The sequence below is a fragment of the Oryctolagus cuniculus genome, chromosome 7 (genome assembly GCF_964237555.1).
Source record: "Oryctolagus cuniculus chromosome 7, mOryCun1.1, whole genome shotgun sequence".
Lineage (NCBI taxonomy): Eukaryota > Metazoa > Chordata > Mammalia > Lagomorpha > Leporidae > Oryctolagus > Oryctolagus cuniculus.
In genome coordinates this window covers 34,202,477-34,208,476 of record NC_091438.1, presented here as the reverse complement: position 1 = coordinate 34,208,476, position 6,000 = coordinate 34,202,477, and positions in this window count along the sequence as shown.

Here is a 6,000-nt window from a genome sequence, read left to right as displayed (position 1 = left end):
CTCCACCATTTAGGGCAAGTCCGATTGAGCAAGTCCCAAATTGTACATCTCCTCCCTCTCTTATTCCCACTCTTATATTTAACAGGGATCACTTTTCAGTTAAAATTTAAACACCCAAGAATAATTGTGTGTTAATTAAAGAGTTCAACCAATAGTACTAGAATACAACAAAAAAAGACTAAAATGGTAAAGTACTACATTGTACATCAACAGTCAGGACAAGAGCTGATCAAGTCACTGTTTCTCAAAGTGTCCATTTCACTACAACAGGTTTCCCCTTTGTTGATCAGTTAGTTGTCGCTGATCAGGGAGAATGTGGGGAGCAACTCGGACTAGACTAAGTTACTGGAATTAAGACTTATTCTATGCATCTGCTCTCCCACAATATGGCGCTGGGAGAGGAGGAAACAGCTTCTACACAGCTGCCTCCAGTTCAACCAATAAACAGCAGGACCTGTTCCTGATTGCAAGAGAGCAGCGTACTCCGCGTGTGGGCAGCCGAGTTGGGATTGGCGGAAGAGGACTATAAAGGAGGAGAGAGACAACATGCACCAGGAACATCTAAGAGGAACACCTGTGCAGCCCCCAAGAGAGCCGGCCGGCGGTGTGCCACTCCCCTGCGGAAGTGGGGAAAGTTGCAGGGGGAACCACCCTTCCACGGAGGTGGAAGGGTCGGTAGCCAACCCAGGAAGAACCAGCAGCAAACCCGGGAAGGGCCGAGCAGACAAAAGAACAGCGCAGGGTCCTGTGTCGTTCCTCCTCAAAGAAGGGGAGCGACAGGAGAACATATGATATTTGTCCGTTTGGGACTGGATTAATTCAATCAGCATAATGTTTTCCAGATTCCTCCATCTTGTTGCAAATGAACAGATTTAATTGTTTTTGACTACTGTATAGTATTCTATAGAGTACATGTTCCCATAATTTCTTTATCCAGTCTACTGTTGATGGGCATTTGGGTTGGTTCCAGGTCTTAGCTATTGTGAATTGAGCTGCAATAAACATTAAGGTGCAGACAGCTTTTTTGTTTGCCAATTTAATTTCCTTTGGGTAAATTCCAAGGAGTGGTATGGCTGGGTTGTATGGTAGGGATATATTCAGGTTTCTGAGGAATCTCCAGACTGACTTCCATAGTGGCTTAACCAGTTTGCATTCCCACCAACAGTGGGTTAGTGTCCCTTTTCCCCCACATCCTCGCCAGCATCTATTGTTGGTAGATTTCTGAATGTGAGCCATTCTAACCGAGGTGAGGTGAAACCTCATTGTGGTTTTGATTTGCATTTCCCTGATTGCTAGCGATCTTGAACATTTTTTCATGTGTCTGTTGGCCATTTGGATTTCCTCTTTTGAAAAATGTCTATTGAGGTCCTTGGCTCATCTCTTAAGTGAGTTGTTTGTTTTGATGTTGTGGAGTTTCTTGATTTCTTTGTAGATTCTGGTTATCAACCCTTTATCTGTTGTGTAGTTTGCAAATATTTTTTCCCATTCTGTCGGTTGTCTCTTCACTCTCCTGACTGTTTCTTTTGCAGTACAGAAACTTCTCAATCTGATGCAATCCCAATAGTTAATTTTGCCTTTGACGGCCTGCACCTCCAGGGTCTTTTCTAGGAAGTCTTTGCCGGTACCTATATCTTGCAGGGTTTCTCCAATGTTCTATAATAATTTGATGATGTCAGGTCATAGATCTAAGTCTTTAATCCATATTGAGTGAATTTTTGTGTAAGGTGAAAGGTAGGGGTCTTCTTCATGATTCTGCACGTGGAAATCCAATTTTCCCAGCACCATTTATTGAATAGACTGTCCTTACTCCAGGGATTGGTTTTAGATCCTTGATCAAATATAAGTTGGCTGTAGATGTTTGGATTGATTTCTGGTGTTTCAATTCTGTTCCATTGGTTTATCCATCTGTTTCTGTACCAGTACCATGCTGTTTTGATAACAACCGCCCTGTAGTATGTCCTGAAATCTGGTATTGTGATGCCTCCGGCTTTGTTTTTGTTGTACAAGATTGCTTTAGCTATTCGAGGTCTCCTGTGTCTCCATATGAATTTCAGAATCATTTTTTCCAGATCTGAGAAGAATGTCTTCGGTATCTTGATTGGTATTGCATTGAATCTGTAAATTGCTTTTGGGAGAATGGACATTTTGATAATATTGATTCTTCCAATCCATGAGCATGGCAGATTTTTCCATTTTTTTGGTACCCTCTTCTATTTCTTTCTTTAAGGTTTTGTAATTTTCATCGTAGAGATCTTTAACGTCCTTGGTTAAGTTTATTCCAAGGTATTTGTTTTTGTAGCTATTGTGAATGGGATTGATCTTAGAAGTTCTTCCTCAGCCATCGCTTGCCTGTGTATACAAAGGCTATTGATTTTTGTGCATTGATTTTATATCCTCCTACTTTGCCAAACTCTTCTATGAGTTCCAATGGTCTCTTAGTAGAGTTCTTTGGATCCCCTAAAGAAAGAATCATATCATATGCAAAGAGGGATAGTTTGACTTCTTCCTTCCCAATTTGTATCCCTTTAATTTCTTTTTCTTGCCTAATAGCTCTGGCTAGAACTTCCAGAACTATATTGAATAGCAGTGGTGAGAGTGGGCATCCCTGTCTGGTACCAGATCTCAGTGGAAATGCTTCCAACTTTTCCCCATTCAATAGGATGTTGGCCGTGGGTTTTTCCTAAATTGCTTTGATTGTATTGAGGAATGTTCCTTCCAAACCCAGTTTGCTTAGAGTTTTCATCATGAAAGGGTGTTGTATTTTATCAAATGCTTTCTCTGCATCTATTGAGATAATCATATGGTTTTTCTTCTGCAGTCTATTAATGTGGTGTATCACGTTGATTGTTTTGCGCACATTGAACCATCCCTGCATACCAGGGATAAATCCCACTTGGTCTGGGTGGATGATCTTTCTGATGTGTTGTTGCATTCTATTGGCCAGAATATTATTGAGGATTTTTGCATCTATGTTCATCAGGGATATTGGTCTGTAATTCTCTTTCAATGCTGCATCTTTTTCCGGCTTAGGAATTAAGGTGATGCTGCCTTCATAAAAAGAATTTGGGAAGATTCCCTCTTCTGAATAGTTTGAGAAGAATTGGAGTTAGTTCTTCTTTAAATGTCTGGTAGAATTCAGCAGTGAATCCATCTGGTCCTGGGCTTTTCTTTGTTGGGAGGATCTTTATTACTGTTTCAATTTCTGTCTCAGTTATGGGTCTGTTTAGGTTTTCTGTGTCTTCCTGGTTCAATTTAGGTAGGTTGCATGTGTCCAGGAATCTATCCATTTCTGATAGGTTTTCCTGTTTGCTGGCATACAAGTCCTTGTAGTAATTTCTGATGATTCTTTTTATTTCTGTAGTGTCTATTGTTATGTTTCCTTTTTCATCGCCGATTTTATTTATTTGGGTCTTTTCTCTTCTTTTTTTTTTTTTTTTTTTTTTTTGTTAGTTGGGTAAAGGGGGTGTCAATTTTGTTTATTTTTTCAAAAAACCAGCTCTTCGTTTGGCTGATTTTTTGTAATGTTTTTTTGGATTCAATCCTGTTGATTTCTTCTCTGATTTTAATTATTTCTCTTCTCCTACTAGATTTGGTTCTGGTTTGCTGCAGATTTTCTAGATCCTTGAGATGAATTGAAAGCTCATTTATTTGGTGCCTTTCCAATTTCTTGATGTAGGAACCTATTGATATAAAATTTCCTCTAAACACTGCTTTTGCTGTATCCCATAAGTTTTGGTATGTTGTGCTGTTATCCTCATTTACTTTCAGAAAGTTTTTGATTTCTCTTTTGATTTCTTATATGACCCATTGTTCATTCAGGAGTATGTTTCAAGAGTCATGTGATGTGCTAGACTAAGCCTCCACCTGCTGTGCTGGCATCCCGTGCGCACCGGTTCATGTCCCAGCTACTCCTTTTGTGATCCAGCTCTCAACTAGCCTGGGAAAGCAATAGAAGATGGCCAAAGTGCTTGGGCCTCTACCACGCACATAGAAGACCAGGAAGAAGCTCCTGGTTCCTGGCTGCAGATCATCCCAGCTCTGGTCATTGCAGTCATTTGGGGAGTGAACCAGTGGATTGAAGACATTTCTCTCTGTCCGTAATTCTACTTTTCAAATAAATAAATAAAATATTTTTAAAATATTTGTAAAAAGATTCACTTTTTCTGTTATGTGGATAATAGAGTATGGGGTTATTATAATCCATATGTGCAAGCTATGTTGAGAATCTGACAGCATCATGCTTGTTGATCATGTATAGTTTACTGATAAAACACTTATACAGAGCAATGAAATGGCAACTCAAGACACTATTTAACAATTTGCCAGCTCTCCTTTAGATAGCATCTAAGCCAATATGTGTAATTTAAAACTACACATAGAAAAGGATGTATTCACAATCACAGACACAGCTTAATGCAAGATAGTAGAAGTAATAAGTGTTGAAGGTACTCGGGAGAAAAACCTTAAATCGAGAGGATTTGGACTCTGTTACTGAGGAGAAAATCATCATACACTTGGTAGATTAAAGCCATCATTTTACAATATCGAATGCCTTCTGTGGATCGAAAACTCAGGAAGGGCTCAGCTGGGTGGCTCTTGTTCAAGGTTTCTCATGTAGCTGCTGTCAGATAGCCACAGAAGCTGACAGAGAGGATTGGGATCTGTCTAGTTATGCATCTTTCTCATTTCATGTGGTCTAAGGAATTCTCCATGTGCTTTCTCAACATGAGTTAGTTTGGGTTTCCTCATAGTATTGAGGCATCAGGGCAGTAAGTCTGCCAGCATAAAGGTTTATGGCTCAAGCACAAAATTCTAGCTAACAATGTGGAAACTTGATCACAATCGGCTGGTTACAAGAGAGTCACGGTCCCTCCTAGATTCCAGGAAGGATATAGGACTCTCCTTATAACTCTATGAGAAGAGGGCCAAGGTACTATTACAAGAACGTGTGTGAATAGGAAAGATTCTTGCAGCCAACTTCAGAAAATACAATCTACCTCATGACAATTAAAGTGGAAGAGAGCATTTGGGGAAAAGTTAAGAATGTAAGTAAAAATGCAGAGAGAAGACAAAGAAAAACACTTTTGACAATTAGAGGCATTTGGTGGTAAATCAGAAAAAATGGAGATAGGATCAAAGCACTTATTGTGCATAACACAGTGGACAAAAGTGATGTTTGTCTACATTCACATAAACCTGTGCATGTACATACATATGTATGAGGGTACACACACACATACAGCTTCAGCCACCAGAATCCAAAACTCCAAACTGTAATGACACTCACTCTGATAAGTACTCTGTCCACAGCTATTGTGGCAGCTGGTGACTAGGCTCCACTATGTCTCTGTACATTTATGTACGCTTCATTATGTATCCTTGGAGAGCTTCCTGTGACCTACTGGTGAAGGCTTGCTGATGGTTGTCCTCTCAGCTCAGGGGAAATAATTTCTTTGGCATCCTGTTGTCATCCATCCTCCTCACATGAACAGCCTGGAGAAGTAGAGTTGCAAAGTACATGGCTTTGATGCCAGTGCATTGGATGCTTTCCAGCTTCTTACTCTTACTGACCTTGTTCTGCCATTTGATGTTAAATATAGAATTTAAAGGGCTGAGTGAGAACTCCAGAGTCCCAGACAAATTCTAATTCTTCCTGTCTCTCCATCTATCACTATCTTCTTATCTCTCTATTTTGCAGTACTTCTCATCATAATACTTAGTTATTTCCAGGTCCTTTATTCTACTACAAGATAATTCTTGTAGTGGAACACTATGCATAATAATATCACAACTACTAATAATACAATACCAGAATTCATCTTGCTATATCCCTCAGTAAACCAGAAATTGTAGTAGAAGATATCAAATTATAAAAAACAATTTTACATAAAATCATTGTCTGAAATAGAAAACTTTTTGGGTTTGGGAAGAATGGGTACATTCTCATCAATCTCTTGTGCTTTCCTATCTTAAGTTACTCCACAGCGGTACAACTTTCAA